The sequence below is a fragment of the Prionailurus bengalensis genome, chromosome B1, assembly GCF_016509475.1.
Source record: "Prionailurus bengalensis isolate Pbe53 chromosome B1, Fcat_Pben_1.1_paternal_pri, whole genome shotgun sequence".
Taxonomy (NCBI): Eukaryota; Metazoa; Chordata; class Mammalia; order Carnivora; family Felidae; genus Prionailurus; species Prionailurus bengalensis.
The window spans coordinates 69886715-69908689 of NC_057344.1; the positions used below are offsets into that span (position 1 = coordinate 69886715).

Below are 21975 nucleotides of genomic sequence, written 5' to 3' on the forward strand. Positions count from 1 at the left end.
ATCTAGGTGAACTCTGGTTTGGTGATGAGCTTTCATAAACAACGCTAAAAGCACAATCAGTGAGATACACAATTGATGAATTGGACTTATTAAAATGAAAAAAAAATGTATGCTCTCCAAGACATTATTAAAAAATGAAAAGACAACCCTCATACAGGAGAACATACTTGCAAAACACATATCTGATAATAACTTCCATCTAAAAATATTTAAAACTCTTAAAAGTCAACAACGCAAGTTGAAAAGTGGACTAACGGTCTGAACAGATCTCATGAAAGAAGATATAAAAATGGCAGATAATCGTACGAAAAGATGCTCAAAGTAATATATCATTAGTCAATTGAAAATTGAAACCGCAATTGCGAATTAAATTGCAGTTTGAAACCATGTACACCTACTAAAATAGCTGAAATCCAAAAATCTGACAATATAAACAGACAGGCTGTGGAGCAATTAGAACCCTCATTCTTCGTTGGTAGAAATGGAAATGGTATATAGTTCCTTTCGAAGACGGTTTAGCAGTTTCTTATAAAACTAAACATAGTCCTACCATATTATCTAGCTATCATGCTTCTAGGTATTTATCCAAATGAATTAAAACTTAGGTCTACACAAACGTTTATGGCAGCTTTATTCATAATTGCTAAACACTAGAAGTGCCCAAGATGTCTCTTAATAGGTGAATGGATAGACAAACCATAGTACATCGTATGGTGGAATATTATTTAGAAATAAAGAGAAATGGACTATTAAATTATAAAAAGACATGGATGAATTTTAAATGTGTACTGCTAAGTGAAAAAAGCTAATGGGAAAAAGCTGCATACTGTAATGATTCCAACTCTATGACATTCTGGGAAAAGCAAGACCAGGGAGACAGTAAAAATGCCTGTGTTTCAAAGAGTTCAAGGAAAGGAGGGGATGGATGAATATGTGAAGCACAGGGATTGTAAGGACAACAAAACTATTCTTTATGACACGCTCGTGGTGGGTATATGACATTCGACATCTGTCAGAATCCACAGAACTGTGCAACCTAAAGAGTAAACCTTAATATAAGCTCTGGGCTTTAGTACATAGTAATGTATCAATATTGGCTCATCAATTGTAATGAGGCAACGCATCATTAATATGCAAAGATGCACACTAATGAATCCGTTCATAATAGGGGAAATATGAGAGGGGAGAGATGGGCCGTATATGGATACTCTGTCCTATCTGCTCATTTTTTCTGTAATCTGAAACTGTTCCAAAAAATAAAATCTACAAAAATATTATTATTTTGAGTTTGTGATTATTTTATAGCAGCCACACTCTTTTCCCCAGTCAGGTGAAGCATACCAACTACATTAAATTTAAAATACAGTGATATATATGTGTATACACACACACACGTGCACTATTTATCTTTTACAACCATTCACTAAATATGAGAAATACTTCTAAAGTGAGACTTCTGTCAAGTACTATTTTATTCTTCCCTAAAGAATCAAAACCACTGTTTCCCGTGTGTAATCTCAGAACTCATGTTTATCATTTTATGACCCTTTGGGGTATGTATGGATGTAAGAGCTTTAAAAAATCTGTTATTTTCTCTGCTTCTCCTAGTTGCTAAGTGATCCTAGAGGCTCCTATAAGGTACATTTTGAGGATCTCTATAATGAGAAATTACAAATGGTGTGAAGGCAGAAAAAAACCTGCTGATTCATCAGATAATGTAATAATGTACTTTAAAAATATTTTTAATGTTATTTATTTTTGAGAGAGAGAGAGACAGAGAGTGAGCAGGGAAGGGGCAGAGAGAGAGGGAGACACAGAATCCAAAGCAGGCTCCAGGCTCTGAGCTGTCAGCACGGAGCCTGATGTGGGACTTGAAACCATGATCTGCAAGGTGGTGACCCGAGCTGAAGTCGGATGCTTAACTGAGTCACCCAGGTGCCCCTGTAATCATATGCTTTAGTGTTTAAAAGAGCTCTTCCTGGTTCTTTGGAAAAGGTGGAATCAATTTAACACAAAAAATTTTCAAGAAGAGTTTTACTACATAATGAAACAAACAAAAGTTTCTAAGAATAATTTGAAATTATTAGGTAATATTAGATAAAATACACTATGGTACTGAGTGTTGTTGACTTAATGTTGAGATAGATATTCCTATCTTGATCCAGAGCATATTTTTCATGTTAAATATTTTATAATAAAGTTTATCTTGTTGAATAATAAAACTATTGCCTTATGTTGACTTTTTACAAAGGTTCACAAAAATCAAAGCTTTGTTCCTTAAAAAGTTCACAATTCTGTAAGTATGCTAAACCAGTGATAGTTTTAATCTCCTGAGTTTAAGAAAACACAAACACTACTTGCTTGTTTGTTTTTCATTTATATTAATTTTATAAGGTCTTTAAAGCAGTGTAGAATGAGAACATAAAATGAAATAGTTAAGAATAATGGATAAAAAACAGGGAACTTATGGCTTGCCTGGGTGGGTCAGTGGGTTAAGCCTCTGACTCTTGGTTTTGGCTCAGGTCATGGTCTTATGGTTGTGTTCATGGGATCCAGCCCCCATCAGGCTCAGTGCTGACAGTGCAAAGCCTGCTTGGGATCCTCTCTCTTCTTCTCTCTCTGCCTCTCCTCCACTTGTATGTGTGGACTCTCTCTCTCTCTCAAAACAAATAAATAAACTTGAAAAAAAGAACAAGGAACTTGGAAAAAAACAAGATAAAACAAAATGAAAGGTACAGATCCTAAGGACTCATATAACTACTATAATTTAATTTCAATTTTGGTCTGAGTTTCACAAAGAAAAAGGCAAACAATTGGTTAGGATAGTTTGCCATTTAACTGCTATTTTTGAATTTTTTTTTTAACATTTACTTATTTTTGAGACAGAGAGAGACAGAGCATGAACGGGGGAGGGTCAGAGAGAGAGAGGGAGACACAGAATCTGAAACAGGCTCCAGGCTCTGAGCTGTCAGCACAGAGCTCGTCACGGGGCTCGAACTCATGGACCTTGAGATCACGACCTGAGCCGAAGTCCGATGCTTAACTGACTGAGCCACCCAGGCGCCCCTTAACTGCTATTTTTGTAAAACAATCATTCAGGAAAGAAAGGTACTAACAGCACATTTTAGAAACAGCTTTATAAACTTGGAGTGGGTCACAAAAGGTCTGTGTTTGAAGCATTTTTAATGTTACTATTAATTGAATTTTCTTGTATCTTTACCATTCATATGCTCATTGGATAAATCTTTATGAAGTATGTATTATAATAAATCAGGCACTGCTCTAGAGATTGGAAGTAGACAAAAATCTCTGCATCAAGTAAGCTTTCACCTTAGTAAGGAGAGCCAGATAATAAGTGATATATATAGTATATTAAATAGTAATATATGGAAGGGGAAAAAAGAAAAAGAAAGGAGGAAGGAAATGCAGAATGTATGTGGGTGTGGGTGTGTGTAGGGAAGCTGCATTTTTAGAAGGGTAGTCAGGAAAGGCCTCACTCAGAGACAGACATTTGAGTAAAGGCATGAATGAGGTGGGGGAAGGGTGAGGGACTGGTGAGCACAGGCCCTGAGGCATATTTGAGGAATGGCAAAGAGGTCACTATGGCTGGGACTAAGGTGGAGAGAAGGGAGAGTGGTAGGAGATGAAGTTAGAGAGGTAATAGTGGTGAACAGGATGGAAGTCATCGAGAGGACTGGCTTTCTTTGGGGAAAATTGGGAACCACTGAAGTATTTTGATCACAGTGGATGTATTAGTTATCCATTGTTGCATAACAGATTATCCCAAATGTAGTAGCTTACATAACACTTATCTCTCACAGCTTCTGTGAGTCACGAATTCAGGAGTATCTTCGGGTAGACTCTCACTGAATGTCTCATAAAGTTGCTGTCAGATGTTGGATGAGGTTTCAGTCATCTGATGATGTAGTCCGGCCTAGAAGGTCTACATTCAAGTTGCTTTACTCACATGACTGTCAAGTTGGGTCCAGCTGATGGTTGAAGACCTCAGTTCCTCTATACATGGGCTTCACCGTGGGACTGCTTGAATGTTCTCATGACATGGTGCATTTTTCCCTAGTGTGAGAAATTAGAAAAGGTGGAAGTGTCATTGTCCTTTATGACCTAGCTTCTGAGATCACACACCATTGCTTCTGCAGTATTCTATGGGTCACACAGTTCGTCCCTGATCCAGTGAGAGAGGAGACTACGTAAATGGCATATGGATACCAGGAGCTGAGGATCACTGGGGGCTGACTTAGATGCTGATTGCCAGGGAAAACGGGAAGAGAATTACTGAAATAATGCCCTTGCATGGACACAAGCACATGGGATCTAGCACAGAAGGAGAGGGAATAGCCCTTGTTAGGTGCAGAGAAGTCACTGATAGGAACAGTGTATCGGTGCAATTGCAAAAGGGTGAGAAGTGGGAATTTGACCACACTCTTTTCTGGCTTTTCGTTTTTTTCTGCTTCTCAATGAGATAGAAAACAAGGTCATAGGCCAAGAATGAGGACTGGGAAGAGGTTTTTGAGGTTCATATTTCAAAGTTTTCAGTATCACTCAAGTGATACGGTGGTCGTTGTCATATTACTTGTTTCATTATATTAGTAAGGAGAAAAACCCCTCTTTTTGACCATTGTTGTACTCTAAGAGGCACAGACCACATTTTAGTAGAGTGAAAGGAAACCAACTCTGTTTTTTTTGTTTTTCATTTTAAAGTCTGATTTTTTCCTCTTTGGTCTCAAGACCTTTCTATGTTTATAATATGGAAACTTTTACCTATAAACATACTTTGTTTTGCAATTAGGTTATTTTCTTTACTTCCGCTTATGGAATAGGATAAAATACAGACAGATCAATGTGCTTAAAGGAGACTGGGGCGCCTGGGTGGCGCAGTCGGTTAAGCATCCGACTTCAGCCAGCTCACGATCTCGCGGTCCGTGAGTTTGCGCCCCGCGTCGGGCTCTGGGCTGATGGCTCAGAGCCTGGAGCCTGTTTCCGATTCTGTGTCTCCCTCTCTCTCTGCCCCTCCCGTTCATGCACTGTCTCTCTCTGTCCCAAAAATAAATAAACGTTGAAAAAAAAATTAAAAAAAAAAAGGAGACTCTAAAATGTGGGACATGTTTGTTTCCTAGCCCAATCAGCCTGAGACCATATGGGACAAACCTTACACTAAATAAGCCAGATGTACAGACTCATTGAGATGTGGGAGACAGCACAACAAAGGAATTGTGGGATGTTTCAGCAAAGGAAGGAAAAGAGTTAAGGATTTTACCAAAGATTGGAGTTTGGGTGCAGTGTAAATGCAGCAGTGTTTTGATGGGCAGTATGTAAAGGGACCAATATCAGTTCTGGACTGTGAAATGTACCTTTTTTTTTTCTTTTCCTTTTTAAGTAGGCTTCATGCCCAGTGAGGAGTCCAAGTTGGGGCTTGAACTCACAACCCTGAGATCAAGACCTGAGCTGAGATCAAGAGTTGGACACTTAACCAACTGAGCCATCCAGGTGCCTCTAAAGTGGACCTTTCTTGGAAAGAAAGTTAAAATAGATGTCAAGTGTTATTCGCAGAGACCTGCTATCTGAAGCTCTGCACGTGGCCTGTAAATCAAGGCTGCTTCGCTGTGTCACAGCTGAACTCTTCCAGACAAGAGTGGGATGTTTTATTACTACTGAATCATTTCAAACAAAAGTGTTTCTGATAGTCTATGATTTTAGAGAAAAAGATTTCTCAGTAAGAAATCAGTAGATGCTCCAATATTTGCGCTCTTATGACACTTTATGGCTGCAGCATATATTTGGGAGAAATGTTGTTTTCTGATAAATTTTCACTTGGCTTTATCTACAGTTCTGATTCTGGACTGATGAATGGTAGAGAAGATTTTTGCTTTGTTTTTCGTTGTTTGTTGCTATTATTACAACTTCCTATAGTTTAAAATATTGGGGCCTAAGTCACTGTCTCTTCCTGGGTAATCTTGTTCAAGACACTTGAAGAGATTGTATCTAATAAAAAAATGTAGTGTAAGGATGTTGGGAGAAATCCTCATCAGTCTTTGTATGTAAGATTAAGCCTCTTTTATTTTTAATGACCAAATTACAATGCCTCCCATAGTATGTTGACAAGACCTCAGCATCCAAGAGTCTTGCAATTATGTCTGGCAATCTCCAAAGGGAGCCTCCCAAGTGCTCACACTCCCAGTGTGACATCTTTGTATTCTTCCTTTCTTGTGTTAGCTTCCCCAGGCTAACAATCACTACCATCCAAGTCGTCTGAGAAAGATCTCCTCTTGCTGTGACTGATGAGCAGGTGGCACCCTAGCCATGTTCTCATAGCTGTTGCTCACCAAGGGAGCAGAGCATTGAAGGGTTCTATATGGACCTCAGGGGATGCCTCTTCTCACTATGATATCTTCTGGGTCTTAGAGCATTCTGTTCATGCTAAGTCTTTCAGGAAAGCTGCTTCTCTCTTCTGTGCCTCATCTCTTGCAAACAATCCTCAAAAACATAACAAGCAAAAAGGAAACAAAAAATCAGAGAAATAAGTCAACCAGTAGTAGTAGTAGTAGTAATAATAATAATAATAATAATAGAAATGAAGTCCGTATTCTCACAGATCTAACTCTGATTCTACCTTGCATAATAACGGATCAAACTACAACACTTGACTTCAGCTACAGAGTGCCACAATTTTGTCAAGAACAAAGAACTTGCCTTACATTTATATAGCTAAAGGGATCACCTGTTGATTTTCTAAAAACAAAGGAACGGTTTGTCTTTAGAAGACCAAAACTTATTATAGTGCTACATTCAAAGTTTTTGCTTAATTTTACTCTTCAGAAATTTAAAATCTCTTGACTCAAATCGTAGCTAAAAGGAAATCCTTTTGCATAAATAATCTTTAACATGCCCTCCAGTGAACATATATGGCCTCTCATACCTTGCTGGTTGGTCTGACCATGTGATATTTCTTTAACAGTGTTCCACAAGGTGAAAGTCAGCATAATACTTATGGTGGAATGACAAAGGAGAAAGATCATCGGGGGTGCTGATGAGCATATCATTGATGAAATCTAGCAAGAGCTCTAAGTGAGGTAGAGAACTAAGTCAGGAAAGAAAGGTACTGATGGGGCTCTAAAAGAAAGCCTTCCGGATGGAGTATAAAAACAACACAAATAACAATTATTGAACATTTATTTGGGCAGGCACGGCACATAAGACCCTTATCTTCATTATCTTGTTCCAGACTTAGAACACCTTGAGGAGGCACATGCTAGTCTTATCTCCATTTTATGGATGAGGACACCCAAGTTCAAAGAGTAACTTGCTCAGAATCACTTAGCTGTAGTAAGTGACAGTGGCAGTTGTAAGCCAAAATGTCTGTGATTTCAGTACTTGGAGTTATTAGTTCTCAATACAATTTTCAAAATATCGTGAGATTTGTGCCTTTTTCTGACTAAATAGACCTGAAATGCACATGCAAGTCAGTATCTGACCCAGGTAAATAACTAATACATCTATGTGTCTTGACACGCATACTCGATAATTCTCTAAGCTTGCTTCCTTCACTGATAAAATCAGCTACATCTTGACTTTTTTGGTTTCTGACTTATGAGTCCTCCTATTTTTACTATGTTACCACTATCCTTGTATTTTTCGGGTAGATGTCTCATTTTCAAGCTTATCATATTGATTTCTCCCTTTAGGATGAAAATTGGATGTAATTCAATTTCATGGGCCAGAACCACTAGTAAGAGATAGCTTTACAGTTGCTAAATAATCACAAGGAAAATATTAGATATATTTGAAAAAAATTGTAAACCATTAGCTATGCATCTGATGTGCAAAGTGTATTAATGAAAATTTATGATGGATCCAGCAACCCCATTTCTGGGTATATATCCAAATTAAATTAAATCAGTATCTCAAAGAGATATGCATTCCTATGTTCACTGCAGCATAGCCAACATAGGGAAACAACGAAACAACCTAAGTGTCTGTCAACAGATGAACGGATAAAGAAATGTGATATATAATGGAATATTATGTGTGTGTGTGTGTGCGTGTGTGCATATATATATATATATATATATATATATATAGTGATGGAAGAGAATTCAACCGTAAAAAAAGAAGGAAATCCTGCCATTTGAGACAACATGGATAAGTCTAGAGGATGTTATACTAAGTGAAATAAACCAATCACAGAAAGGGAAAAAAAAAACCCCTGCATGATCTCACTTGTATGTGGAATCTAAAAAACTCAAACTCAGAGAAGCACAGTACAGAATGATGGTTGCCAGGGCCGGGGTGAGAGGGTGGCAAGGAAAATGGGGAAATGTTGGTCAAAGGGTACAAACTTTCAGTTATAAGATGAATAACTTCTGGAAATGTCATGTATAGTTGGTGACTAGTTAAAATATTGTTTTATATATTTCAAATTTGCTGAGAGAGACCTTAAGCCTTTTCACCACACACACGCACAGAAAGGTAACTGGATGTAAGGTGATGGATATGCTAATTAACTTGACTGTGGTAAACATTTCACAATGTATATGTACGTCAAATCATCACATTGTACACCTTAAATACACACCATTTTTATTTGTTAATTATACTTCAATAAAACTGGAAAAACCATACTAAAAAGGACCCATGAAGGTGAAACACTTAGCACAGGCAAAAAATCCAATATGAATATAAATGTAGTTCCTTTAGTTTAATCTTTAGTAGATTTGATTTTTCTCTCCACTGCTCATGAGAAGGAATAAAAAATTAATTAAAAGCCGAGTCCAATCTATTCATTTAAGCAGAAGCTTTATCTAATCCTTGGTCTCTCTTAGCAAAATAAAAGCCACACAAATAGTGCCCAGTTTGTCAAATAGCCTCTCAGTTCCCCGATTTCTCTCTCTTATGGTGTCGCTGGCTATAGGGGAAGGGTGTGGCTTATGGAACAACATGAACACGAAGAGTCAAGAGTCCTGAGATGTCTTATGCATCTTCTAGTTTCCAGAACTGCATCCAATTTAATGTTGGTATTTTCTGCTGGCATTCATGGTCAAAGTGTAACTTTTGTCTTTTGCTTCTATCACTTAATGGAGACTGTCAACATCATTGGCGGCAGCCACATTGCTAAATCCAACAATTATGTCTCTGTCATTATTTACGTGACCCTTCAGCAGGATCTGTCATGGTTGATTTTTCCTTTCTTTTTGCTATTTTTCATTGACATGGCTTCCAGAACACCACATTCTCCTGGTTTGTCTCCTATCTTCTGAAGTCTCCTTCATCAGTCTGCTTGGGTGGTTTCTCATTTCATTCCTGACCTCTTAATGTTGGAGGGCCCAGATCGCTCTTCTGAAATCCAGTCCCATATTTTGAATAGCTTACCTGAAAACTCCACTTAAAGGTCTGAGAGAAAACTCAAACTTACCCCCACTCTGCCCTTCTTGTAATCTTCCCTTTCTTAGCCAGTGGCAACCTTATTCCAGTTGTTCAGACCAAAAATCTTGGAGTCCTGAGGTTCTGCCAGTCCATGACCTTGTCTCATGCCCAATACGAGGGAGATAGAAATTAGGATACTTTGTTCCTAAGGTCCTGCCTTTGTGATTCCCAACACTTTCTCTTCTCTTACCTCACAATGTCACTCTACTATAGCACATAACCACAGGATTGTTTTGAAAACTGGAGTTTTGAGTAATCTTAGGGTAAAATTATATACAGTTTATAGTTTACATTTGCAGTTTATAGTCTGGGGTGATCTGTTTCGTCAGAATCAATTATATCCATAAATTGTCCTCTGTAGACTTGACTGATAATTTTAACTGGCCACATTTCCTTGGCTTTCTTTTGGCCCTGCATTGGGCCTCAAATTCAACAATGTCTAAAACATCATCTTTCCAGGAAGGGACACTGACGGCTATGTTTCTGCTTCTTCTAGAACTAGTACTGCAATTCTTTTCAGAATTACTCCTCTGTCTCCTCCTTGAGCTTCCTTGAGCGTTGCTATTTTCTTACGTGAGTCTGCCCCGCTGGCCTCATTTGGTTGGTTCAGGGATGTCAACCTGGCCTAAACTAAGCCAATCATAGTCTTTAAAAACCCTAGTTACAATGCACTGATCTATTATTATATGACACTAGGCGGGTCAATTAGAATCCTTTCTTAGAATTTTTGAACTTGGACGCACAGAGAGTAAAAGGCAGAGAGTAAAACTGCCATTTACTCTCTGTGCGTCCAAGTTCAAAAATAGAGATAAAAACCTCGTTTAAAAATAGAGATAGAACCAAGTTCAAAAATAGGGATGGAACCTATGAAAAGTGAAACTAGGGAGCTGTTGTGGCCACATTTCCAACTCTGTAAAAGTAGTCTGTAGTGAGAGAGAATGAAACAAATATCCAGAGAGAGGCACTGATGAAAGGGGGGAGGACTCGTGATATTTCAGTCCCTGAATCTAGTTTCCCTGAGGCCCAGTTGTATCTCTGGCCTTTCGGAGGTATTAACGGAGAATAGTATACTTTGTATTACAGAGTCCCATTGCTAACTAGCTTAGGGGAGAAAAAAGGAATTTATTTTCTTATATGGTTGGGAAGGAGCTTACAGTAGCTAATATGATCAGTGAAATAACTGCATTAACCAGGCCTCTATTTATTTCTGGAACTGACACTTCAGAACTGCCAGATCTCTTTTTATCCATCTTGCATCTCTGCTTGCCTCAGCTTTTGACTTGGTCTCACTTGAACCCCCGCCATTAGGCTTTTTCTAGGCTGCTGAGGAAGACAGTTGTAAGCTGCTCCAGTCTTTCATCTATCCTAAACTGTGACCCCAAAGACAAAAGCTCTAGGGAGAAAATCTCTGTTAGTTTTAATGAAAAGTCTCCTGAGGTCCCCTGATTGATTGGCTTAGCTCAGGTCTTAGGACCACCTCTGAGCTAATCACTCTGGCCAAAAGCATGGGTGCTATGATTGGCCAGATCCAGTTCCTATGCTATTTCTATGTGCGTGGGTAGGTAAGACATAGCTGTAATCAAAACATAAAAGTCTTATTAGAATGGATATCAAAATATATTCTAGGAAGACAGCACCATAGCTCTCACTGTTCACTACCCTATTGTTGGTTTAATCCTTTCTTAGATTCCATGCAGCAAGAAAAGTCATTTTTTTCCCTAAGCCAAATGAGTTATTTTCTTTCATTTGCAATCAAGAGTCTTGATGCATATACACTTTTTCATCTCTCTTTTCCTTAGGCGCTTGTCTTCCAGAATGGAAGGGTTTGCTGAATCACCCGTTTTGGATATGTGGGAATCCTCTTCCGTTTCTGCCTATTCCTCATTCTCCATACCCAATCAAATATCCTAGGTGAGTTCTAACTAAAATATTTCTACAACCAACCTCACTGTTCCATCCGTATTGTCACCACTGTTCTTCATGCCTTTATCATCATATGCTTGATTTGCTGCCTTCATTAGTCTTCTTACTTTCAGTCTTGTTTTTTGCATTCCGTCCTCCACTCTATTGTGCAGGTAAAATGGTAGTGTCGTTTCTCTGAATAAAATTTTCTCTTGGCACTCACTGCTAAGAAGCTAAAAACTTCTTGGTGATGTGTACAGGAGCTTTTGTGTACTTTTGCTAAGGATGCCTCATGTGTCCCTCGGTGTTCAGGTCTTCGCATCCGTTCTTACCTGTGTGTCACATTAATTGGCTTTGTATTATCTTTGTCCTATTCCTTGCAAGCATTGCTGCAAAGCTTGTCCTAAACGCCAATATCAAATCAGATGTCTTTTATTTGCTCTTGGGATGCCTTGATAACCTGACTCTTTCTGCCTTTATTATTTACCAGGTTCTCAAACATACTGTTACACATAAATCACTTACGGAGCTTGGTCCTTACCCAAGCCAGACACATTGCATCAGAAATATTTTTTTATTTATTAAAAAAAATTAATGTTTATTTTTCAGAGAGAGAGAGAGCGAGCAAGCGGGGTTGGGGCAGAGAGAGAAGGACACACAGAATCTGAAGCAGGCTCCAGGCTGCATCAAATATTTTTTTTAATGCCTTTCAGAGATTCAGAAACAGATGGTTTGTAGAGCATTCATTTGGCTGACACTGTGTTTGAGTATCTCTTGCTACTGCCTGCTTTTGAAGTTCTGATTCCTCTACCTATTTCTGAGACTTCTGATTGGCTGAACTGTCTTTGAAGTCTCTTCAGGTTTACATCCTAGTCATCCCTGCTCTAGACTTTTGTGCTATCAATTGGGAATCAGCTATTTCAACCATTGACCTCTCCTATAGTTATATAGCCCCTTCAGTATTCCCCATTCTTGGATTTATTCTATTCTTGCTTTATCATCTCAACTTCAACTCCTAGTTCAAGTATAAATTATTTTTCTCAACTAGTTTGGCTATATCTCCAATCACAAATTCTCCCTCTCATTTGAGAGCCCCGAATTATGATTGCTAGATAGTTACTAGTGCTTTTTTTTTTATTTTATTAAAAAAAATTTTTTTAACGTTTATTTATTTTTGAGACAGAGAGAGACAGAGCATGAATGGGGGAGGGGCAGAGAGAGAGGGAGACAGAATCAGAAGCAGGCTCCAGGCTCTGAGCCATCAGCGCAGAGCCGGACGCGAGGCTCGAACTCACGGACCGCGAGATCGTGACCCGGGCTGAAGCCGGACGCTTAACCGACAGAGCCACCCAGGCGCCCCCTCTAGTGCTTTAAAATTATTGTCATGGCTCCAATTAGTGGTATGTTACAGCTGAGGGCAAATTGTGTGCATCTCTTCCAAATTCCACATTCAATGAAATCATATTGTTTGAAATTGGCTATGGTGAGAATATTTACATCACAGAAATCAGCAAATACTCAGAAAATGTTACTTCCCCCTTCCCCCTGAAGGACTGGTAAATGTTACCAGCCAACCCTATTTCCAGTAGAAGACCCAGATGTGGGAATCCTGGTGCCAACCTAGAGAATCTGGAATAATCCTAGTAGGTGAAAAACAGATACCATGGATTAATAGCAGCTGAAAGCAAAGGTGGACTGAGCCTGGACAGTTAATGGTCTCGAGGCCTTAAAAAGTAGAAAAGTAGGATTCTAAACCTGTTCCACTCCTACATTGATCCATCTCAGTTAATGGCAACAACAGTCACAAGGACTTTACACAAGTCATTTAAGCAACCTGTGTATCAAGTTCCTCATCTATAAAATGGGAATACTAATAACATCTGTCTCATAGGGTTATGAGGATTAAATGAGTTATGATTGGCAAAAGGCATAGGATAATGCCTGGCACAATCATGATTTCCTGACGTAGTATATAGATGTTTAAATAATTTCAGATAGAAACCCATAGAATTAACCTTGCTTTTATCCTTTTTTTCATACCCTATGTCCACTCTGTCAAGAAATCCTTTTACCTTGAATATATATGTATATATCTGGATCTGACTTCATCTTATCACCTCTACTGTGGCCATCTTGGGTCAAGCCTCCATCATCTCAATCTAAATTGTTTTGATGAAGGTCAGCAGATAGTTTTTCTGGCTTTCACTCTTGTGGCCCCTCCTACCCACCCCCCCAACTCCCCGTTATTTTAGTCTGTTCCTAAAATAACAACCAGAGTGATCCTTTTCCATCATTTTTACACAATGTTAACTCCTTAGCTGAAAAACCTTCCAATGGCTCCCCATTTCCTTAGGGGTAAAAGACAAAGTCTTCACAATGGCCTACAAGGTCTTGGCCCCACTCTAAGCTCTCCTCTGACTCTTTTTCTATGACATCCCCTCACTCAATTCTCACTCAATGGCCTGTCTAGCCATTCTATAATGGACTAAGAGAGGAAAATATAGTAGGATTGTGAAAATAAGAATGGGTATGACAGTAAGAACGGACATAGTGAATGAAGTGGGGGCAGGTGTGGAGGGTTGGGTTTAAGTAGGTACAGAGCAGCCAAGAAAGAGTCAGAATAGGAGAAGGTCAGAAATTTTTCCAAAGCAAATCAAGTAAGAACAAGATCTATACCCAGCCACTTGGAAATGGGCCTAGTATGAAAGAGCCAAAAAAGCAGCCCCAACTAATACCTTGCAGAGAACCTGGCAAACTTGAATGCTCCTGAGTCCTAGGTAGAACTGGGCCAAGTGTGGGCTGGCTTTGTTGTGGAGGTAGGTATTCAGTGTGAGAAAGCCTATGCATGTCTTGACAAAAAAATATTTCCAAACCTGGTGGTATGCAGAATACACTCCACTAATAATATTGACCTCCTTCTCTCCTAGAGAAATGATGAGAACTGAATGTTCCTTGGGAGCAGCTGGGATAAGGCTAGGATGAGGGCAAGGGTTAACACAGCAAAGAGCAAAACTGGCAAACAGGGAATTTGAAGAATTAGGCTTGATCTAGCTCATGGATAAACTTCCTTTTTTTCAGAGACGAGAATGCATAGCACAAAAGTAGATTATACCGAGTTTCATCATTAAAATGTCATCTTGATAGGGCCAGGGTTGTAAACCAAACAAGCAGATAGTCAAAAACAAAGCAAATCCAAAAAACAAGTCTTTTGCTTCTCCAACTGAAAAATATTGCACTAAGAAAAAGATCCTGTAACAGAATCTTTTGGAATCCTACAACAAAATCAGGGTGGGATCCTGACTATTGTCTTCTAGCCTAGCCTCATCCCCTGGCTCCTCTCTTTTCTGGTGCTGATTTAAGTCTTTAATGCTGTTCCAGTCTGCACATGTACCTTTTTTGCTGTGTTTCTCATCGATGTGCTCACTGTTATCTCTTTGTTGCTAAAATTCAATATCCCTTACGATTAAATGGCTGTGCCTTGTGTACTCACTACTCACTTTGCTTAGGTCTCTATGCTTTAGTTTCCTGTTGATACAGTTGAACCTAATATTTTAATGTTTCTCTTGCTTGCCTTGTTCTCACCTGCATCTACCTCATCCTGGTTTCTTCCATTCCATGTCCTTGGCATGGTAACTCAGATTACCCTCAGATATATACCTACAGAGATAGACTATGTAAATATCTCACTGCAGGATAGAAAATTCCATCATAACATATCCGGTCACAAAATAAAAGATTATGGAGTGCCAACAAAGTCAAAGCTTGGTTTTACACTACAAAAATTTGCTTTATCTGAGAGTTTAGGACATGGTGATGAACCATTTCTACTCATATGCAGTCAAGCTGTTGGTTCCCTATGTAGTCTCCCACACAGCTAGTGTATCCTTCCCCCAGCTGCTGAGAGCACCGAAGCTAAGGCTTAGATCTACAACTTTTTGAGAGATTGCCCTTGGCTGATGGGAGCTGGCTCAGCTGAGATACTTGGGAAATTACTCCTCTCTTCTCCTACCAGTCAACCTGGATTCAATTTCAAACCTCACTTTTTGTGGAGGATCAGGTTGAAGCCAGGGGTTGGGGGAGAGCCCATGTAATCACTATACATGGCTCTTTGAGAAAGGTTATGTGTCTGTGACTTTGTGCTGAATGAGTGGTGCCAATTAAAATGATCCTTCCTCCCGTCTTTAAATAAAATTTACCTGGAGGCTTAGAATTTTTAGGTGATTCAAGCATGAAAACCTTTCTCCAACTCTGATTAGGGTATTATTTCCAGATGAGGGCTCTGATACATCTTTTGGACAAGCTGTCAAACCCATACTCCATCGAGTATGCCTTAACCCAGTAATGACTTGCGTCTTTTGAGGTAATATATCTTCAGACTTATAAAATACAGGTAGGAGGTAGTATGTTAGTCCCCCACATCAAATTGCATTGATGTGAGGCTCTAGAGAGAGATATTGGATTCTGTTTCCATGGCAACTGCTTCACTGCTCAAGGGGAAAACAGGACAGCAATTGAAGTCTGTGTTAATAACAGCTCTAAAAATAATCAGTAATGTGTTGAAACAAAGTGAAACACCCAGGAAGCAATAGGTAAAAATTATAACCATGAAGGGTGGGATTGAACAATAAGGTGTTGTGCAAATATTATTACAAATACAATATGCTTTAAGAATTACAGGATGGCTGATGACAAATAGATTTCTGAGGAGAATCAGTTATTTTATTTGTTCATTCAGGTGACTATTGAATACTGATTCTATGGCAGCTATGAGGTAGGGCCTGAAGACACAGAGATGTCTCTATCTTCCAGGTTGCCATGGCTTTCTAGAGACGATAGAATAAAAGTCCACCATAGTTATAATGGATGTTTCGTTTGTCTATCTAACGCCATTCTGTTTCCCACTGTGTTGCAGCCAGGAGATTAAGGATTTGTGTTGGATGGATATCACATCCAGCTCCAGGGGCAATTCAAAATCATTTACAACAGCTATTGTTTTAGCAATAAGCATGTAACCAAGGTATAAACCTCTATGACACTCTTATCTATAGTGATTGTCTTTTGCACAAAGCTCAGAAATCTTGTTTGATGGTTGTGAGATGCTTCTAATCTTTTTTACCTAGATGCGAAAGAGGGATCATGCAGTCTGCTGTTTCTTCAAGAAGCCACCTTGTGATCAGGAGGAAAGTCAGCCAAGGATACAGCCAAAAAGACCACAAAGAAACTTTGCCAGACATGGCTGAACTGAGCTAAAGCCTACTCTACCTCTGGATATTTGAGGGAAACTAGCCAATAAAATTCTTTTTGTGGAAGCTTGACTAGGGTCTCTGGGTTTTCTGTTGCCTGAAACCGAAAAGAGTATCCACTAATGTCAAATGACAATACCAGGGGATGGGTGAAATAATGGAAATAAGCAGAGGGAATTATTGGATGTACAGAGAAAGAATAAATAAAGGGAGAAAGAGTAGGTAAAAACTAACTTAATCTTGGAGAAAGGAGTGCAGGAAAATCCTATTTCCTGTATTGTGAGGTACAGAATCCAACTTTTCTGTCAGCATAGTGCCTGATTGTCTAACTCTCCAGGATTTCTGGCTACTGGCCAAATGGGTCTCTCTTAACCCAAGCTTCATGACATAGATGTAGCATGAACCTAAAGAGGCTTCAGCTCCAGTGCCCTTCACTTACACTGCCCCTTTGGGTCTGGGGTCAAAGTAGCAGGCCCAGCTACACATTGGCAGATTGTCCTAACTTAAAGGTCACTCTCTAAAATCTGGTAGTGTTTCTGGGCTGTGGGCAGGGTGGAGGTGGGCTGATGGCACCATTGAACTATTTCTATATTTTTCTGGCTTCTATTAAGCCCTGGTAAGCCCCATCAAGTACCTGGACCTTATATTTGACCCCAGTGAACTACTCCCTGCTCTCATCTCTTCCTTGGACACTAAGAACTAGGCTTCCTGGCTGTTTAGCACGGCACATCCCCAGACTGGAAGAGTGCAGAAAAAAGGTGAAATCTGGCTGAGTTAGACCAGCTCCTATGGACAGAAGCTGTGTGTGTGTGTGTGTGTGTGTGTGTGTGCATGTGCACACATGTGCAAGTGCCTGCATGTGTAAATTATTTCACAATGTATACATATATCTAATGATCACATTGTACACTTTAAGCGCATACAATTTTATTTGTCAATTATACCCCAATATATCTGGGGAAAAAAAGCACTAAAGAAACAGAAATTGATTGAGTCACAAGATAATCATTGCTAAGGTGAAGGTAAAAGAACAGGAGTTTCATGGTCTTACACGCAGTGCGTAAGTGCTATTAAAAAACACCACCACTTGGGGCGCCTGGGTGGCTCCTTCGGTGAAGCATCTGACTTCAGCTCAGGTCATGATCTCACAGTTTGTGAGTTTGAGCCCCGCGTCGGGCTCTGTGCTGACAGCTCAGAGCCTGGAGCCTGCTTCGGATTCTGTGTCTCCCCCTCTCTCTGCCCCGTCCCTGCTCATGCTCGGTGTCTTTCTGTCTCTCAATTGTAAATAAATGTTAAAAAAAAGAAAACAAACAAACAAAAAAACCCCCCAAAACCAAACACCACCACCACCAAGCTGGAGATGAAAAGTACTCTGCAATAGAAAGTTCAATAATCTGAATTTCTGTTCCTGTTCTACTTCTAACATTAAGCAACCTGAGTAAGTGATTGACCTAGAATTCTTTTTTACACTATCAATCTGTTTGGTAATATGGAAGTCAGCAGGAAAGATTTAAAAAGAGCTTAATTAAGAAAACATAATTTAAAAATGATAGAATGATCTATATCTTTGGATAGTGCTGCTGAACATATAAAGTTAAATGAGAGAGAAGGTCTTGTATAGTGAAAATATTGCCTAATTTGAATTCAAGAATTCCGATTCTGGCTGTGCCTTATCTGTGCCTTTCCTTAGGTCATTTGCTTATGCAGGTCTCGATCTGCTTCCTCTCTAAGATCAGTGTGTCATATCAGCTTATCTCTCAGGCCTCTTCTGGTTCTAAGATTCCACTGTAAAATACAAGTATGTTTCAGTTATCCAAACTTGGTATTGTTTCCTTTATATAAAAATGTTTGTTTGAAACAATCCTTGCTGGAGTTTGTAGCATTTCTTGAATCTGAACTCTCAGGGCCATTTTTTTTTTCTTCAAATACTGCTTTTGTCAGGTTCTCTCCTCTCTTTCTATACCTCAAATTATTCTTGTCTTAAATCTTTCTCTTAACCATGTCTAAGAAGTCTCTTATACTCCTTTATGTATTTTCTAACCTAGTAACTGTCTGTGTTTCAGTTTATATATCGTTTTCTGACCCACCTTTCAGTTTACAAATTCTCAACTCTATTTTGTTTTTAAAATTTTTTTAATGTTTATTTATTTTTGACAGAGAGAGAGAGAGAGAGAGAGAGATAGAGAGAGAGCAGAGAGAGAGGGAGACACAGAATCCGAAGCAGGCTCCAGGCTCCGAGCTGTCAGCACAGAGCCCGATGCGGGGCTCAAACTCACAGACTGTGACATCATGACCTGAGCCGAAGTTAGACGCTCAAACGACTGAGCCACCCAGGCACCCCTTTATTTTGTTTTTTAGTAAACTGACCAAGAGGTGGTTATTGGTTTTCTTTGACATATCTTTCCTTGAGTTCAGTGAGTTTTTTGGAACTTTGAACTGATGTCTTTTGCCAGTTTGAAAGTTCTCTGTCATTATCTCTTTCAATATTGTTTCTGCCACATTGTCTTTCTCTTTTCTTCTGGGCCTCCAGTTATGTATTAGATCTTTTAATTGTGTCCAATGTATCTCTTAAACACTCAGTTCTTATTTTTTTCCAACTTCTTCTCTGACAGTTTTTATATTTCTTAGGGACCTGTTTCTGATTTTACAAACCTTGCATTTTTACCTTGTCCAATCTGCCTTTTAAACCCAAATAGAGTGGGAGACAGCCAAAGCATAAGAGACTGTTAAAAACTGAGAACAAACTGAGGGTTGATGGGGGGTGGGAGGGAGGAGAGGGTGGGTGATGGGTATTGAGGAGGGCACCTTTTGGGATGAGCACTGGGTGTTGTATGGAAACCAATTTGACAATAAATTTCATATATATAAAAAAAAATAAACACTGGAACCACAAAAAAAAACCCAAATAAATACTTTTCATTGTAGATTTTTTTTTCAGATTAAGAATGTTCATTTGATTCTTTTTAGTGGCCCCAATTTTCTGTTGAAATTTTCTCATTCTTCATCTTTTTTGTTCATTTTTTGCTTTTTTAACTTTCTAATCTTAGTATTTTAAAGTCTGAATCACCAGTGGATTCTTTATCTCTTTCTCTCTTTTTTTAAAAGTTTATTTATTTAAAAATTTTTTTTTAATGTTTATTTATTTTTGAGACAGAGACAGAGCGTGAACAGGGGGGCAGAGAGAGACACACACAGAATCTGAAACAGGCTCCAGGCTCTGAGCTGTCAGCACAGAGTCCGATGCGGGGCTCGAACCCACAAACGGTGAGATCATGACCTGAGCCGAAGTCGGATGCCTAACCGACTGAGCCACCCAGGCACCCCTAAAAGTTTATTTTTGAGAAAGAGAGAGAGAGAGAGAGAGAGAGAGCACATGCACACACACATGCACAAGCAAGGGAGGGGCAGAGACAGAGGGAGAGAGAGGATCCCACTATCAGCGCAGAGCTCAATGTGGGCTTGGGCTGTAACTCACAAACCGTGCAATTGTCACGTGACCAAAATCAAAGAGTAGGATGCTTAACCAACTGAGCCACCCAGGCATCCCCCTGTCACTCTTTTTAAAATCATTGTCTCTATTTTATAGCTCAGAAAAATAAGACATTGCATGAAAAATGAACTCCACCGTATTACCGTATAACGTGTAATACAGTCACAGGTCTTAAGTAGAATTTGGTGTAATGACTATCATTTCCCACGTTTAATCAATAAGCATTGTTCCTCTTTTAGAGGACCTGCAGAAATTACCCATATTAAACACACTGAAAATAAACATTAAATGCCATTAAATGATGAGTAGCTCTAAATTTCTCTAACCTCTTTGCATTCATTAACTAGCTCTCCAGAGTGAAAATAATTATGGCTTTCTATTTCTTTAAAATATTGACTGAAAAGGATTTCCAGTTTCAGAAACATAAAAACTAATGTCATTTGGTTGTAAACAAAAATATACCTTAATTATCAAGCTAAAACCATAGCCAAAAAAAAAATGACATTATCACCTGAGGTTTTCCTCAGCCTATTTGTTCACCATGTAATCAGACTCTCTTAGATTAATTTCAGCAGAAAGTCTGCCAATTCATGGACTTGCCCCAAAGCACATCAGGGGATCGTTAATACATTGGGCGGTTAGAAGAACAGTAGTAGTAGAACATCTTATTTTATACAGAAGTGGGAATCGTTATGATTTTTTTTTCTTGTTTCAGTAACAAGATTATAGTACTTTATAGTATGGCATACTTTAATGTTTAAAGAATAAAAAAATGCAAGCGAGCACCATAATACACTTGAAAGAAGTGTATTTATTTCACGGGCCCAAGTGTATAACTTTCACAGGCACAAAGTTCCCTGTTTTAAGCAAATCTAGCTAACCTTCATTGTCCATTAGGACTATTTCATATATGCCATCTTACAAATAAGCAACACTTTACAAAAGGCTCTTATCTACTACCTAGTTCTTAGAATAAATGTGTTTATACTTTGAACAGTCATGTGGATACTATGAAGACTATAGCACGTTATAGTCATGTGGATACTATAAAGATTACTATACTTGATGAAATTTATTGCCTCTGTCATGATTTCTTTAATCTCTTTTTACAGTGAACAAATGACTTTCTAAAAAGTCTGAATCTTGTAAGTACAGGTCACCTCCTGGTTAAAGCTGGAGTACTTCTCAGCAGCTAAAAATGTGATGGGCAGCCATTTTTCCTGGCCTTCTAACGTATGATCCAAACAAAGTACGCAAGTCAGAGAGAAGGACAAAGTTTTCAAGTCTTATTTTATGGAACTATGGGGATTCCAGCCAAATTTCTTCTGACAAGAAATTTTCAGTCGCCTTTGGGGGAGATGACCACTGGTAGCCTACTATTGGAGACATTTGGTGCAGGAAGCCATTGACTTGCACAGGTGTATGGGAAGAAGAATGGTCAAGCAGTAGCCTGGGCTAGAGGAAGTCCAGTGTGAAGTGAGATGTGCTCCCAGGTGCAAAAAGTGGCCAAATAGCATTGGACTGGGCTTCTCCAGGTGATCAGGGCCAGCAGTGGTGACTGTGGTGGTCCTGTGGATGGCACCTATATCTCTTTATTTCTTGTCTTTTCTCTTCATATTGGTCATTTTCTTTTATTTTTAGCATGCGTATAATTTTCAGTTGCTTTTCAGATTATGAATGATAAACTGTAGAGGTTTTATAGAATATTCTTCCAAAAAGTATTAAGATTTTTAGTCAAAGAGTTACAGTGAATGACCTTGATCCAGTCAAGACTTGTTTTTCAGCTTTGTTATGCCTATTTCCATTTTGCTTTTATTCATAGGGGTGGTCATTAGCCCTAGGGAATGCCTAGGTCTCAGCGCTTCAAGTCTCTTCCATCTTGAATAACAATCTTTTAACACC

At 39.0% G+C, this 21975-nt stretch overlaps 1 protein-coding gene and 1 long non-coding RNA gene across 2 annotated transcripts in view; both read right to left on the reverse strand.

Moving 5' to 3' along the window:
- Positions 1-4084, reverse strand: part of TMEM144 (transmembrane protein 144) — a 53045-nt gene extending 48961 nt beyond the window's left edge. The window contains exon 1 of the mRNA XM_043566660.1: positions 3968-4084. The gene's annotated coding sequence lies outside the window, so the exon portion shown is untranslated. The remainder of the gene's footprint in view (positions 1-3967) is intronic.
- Positions 4085-6057: 1973 nt separating this feature from the next.
- LOC122475058 lies at positions 6058-11917 on the reverse strand. Its single transcript, XR_006295079.1, has 2 exons — positions 9428-11917; positions 6058-6492 (listed from the first exon to the last, which is right to left on the reverse strand). It is a non-coding gene; the product is annotated as an uncharacterized LOC122475058 (long non-coding RNA).
- Between the last annotated feature and the right edge of the window lie 10058 nt (positions 11918-21975).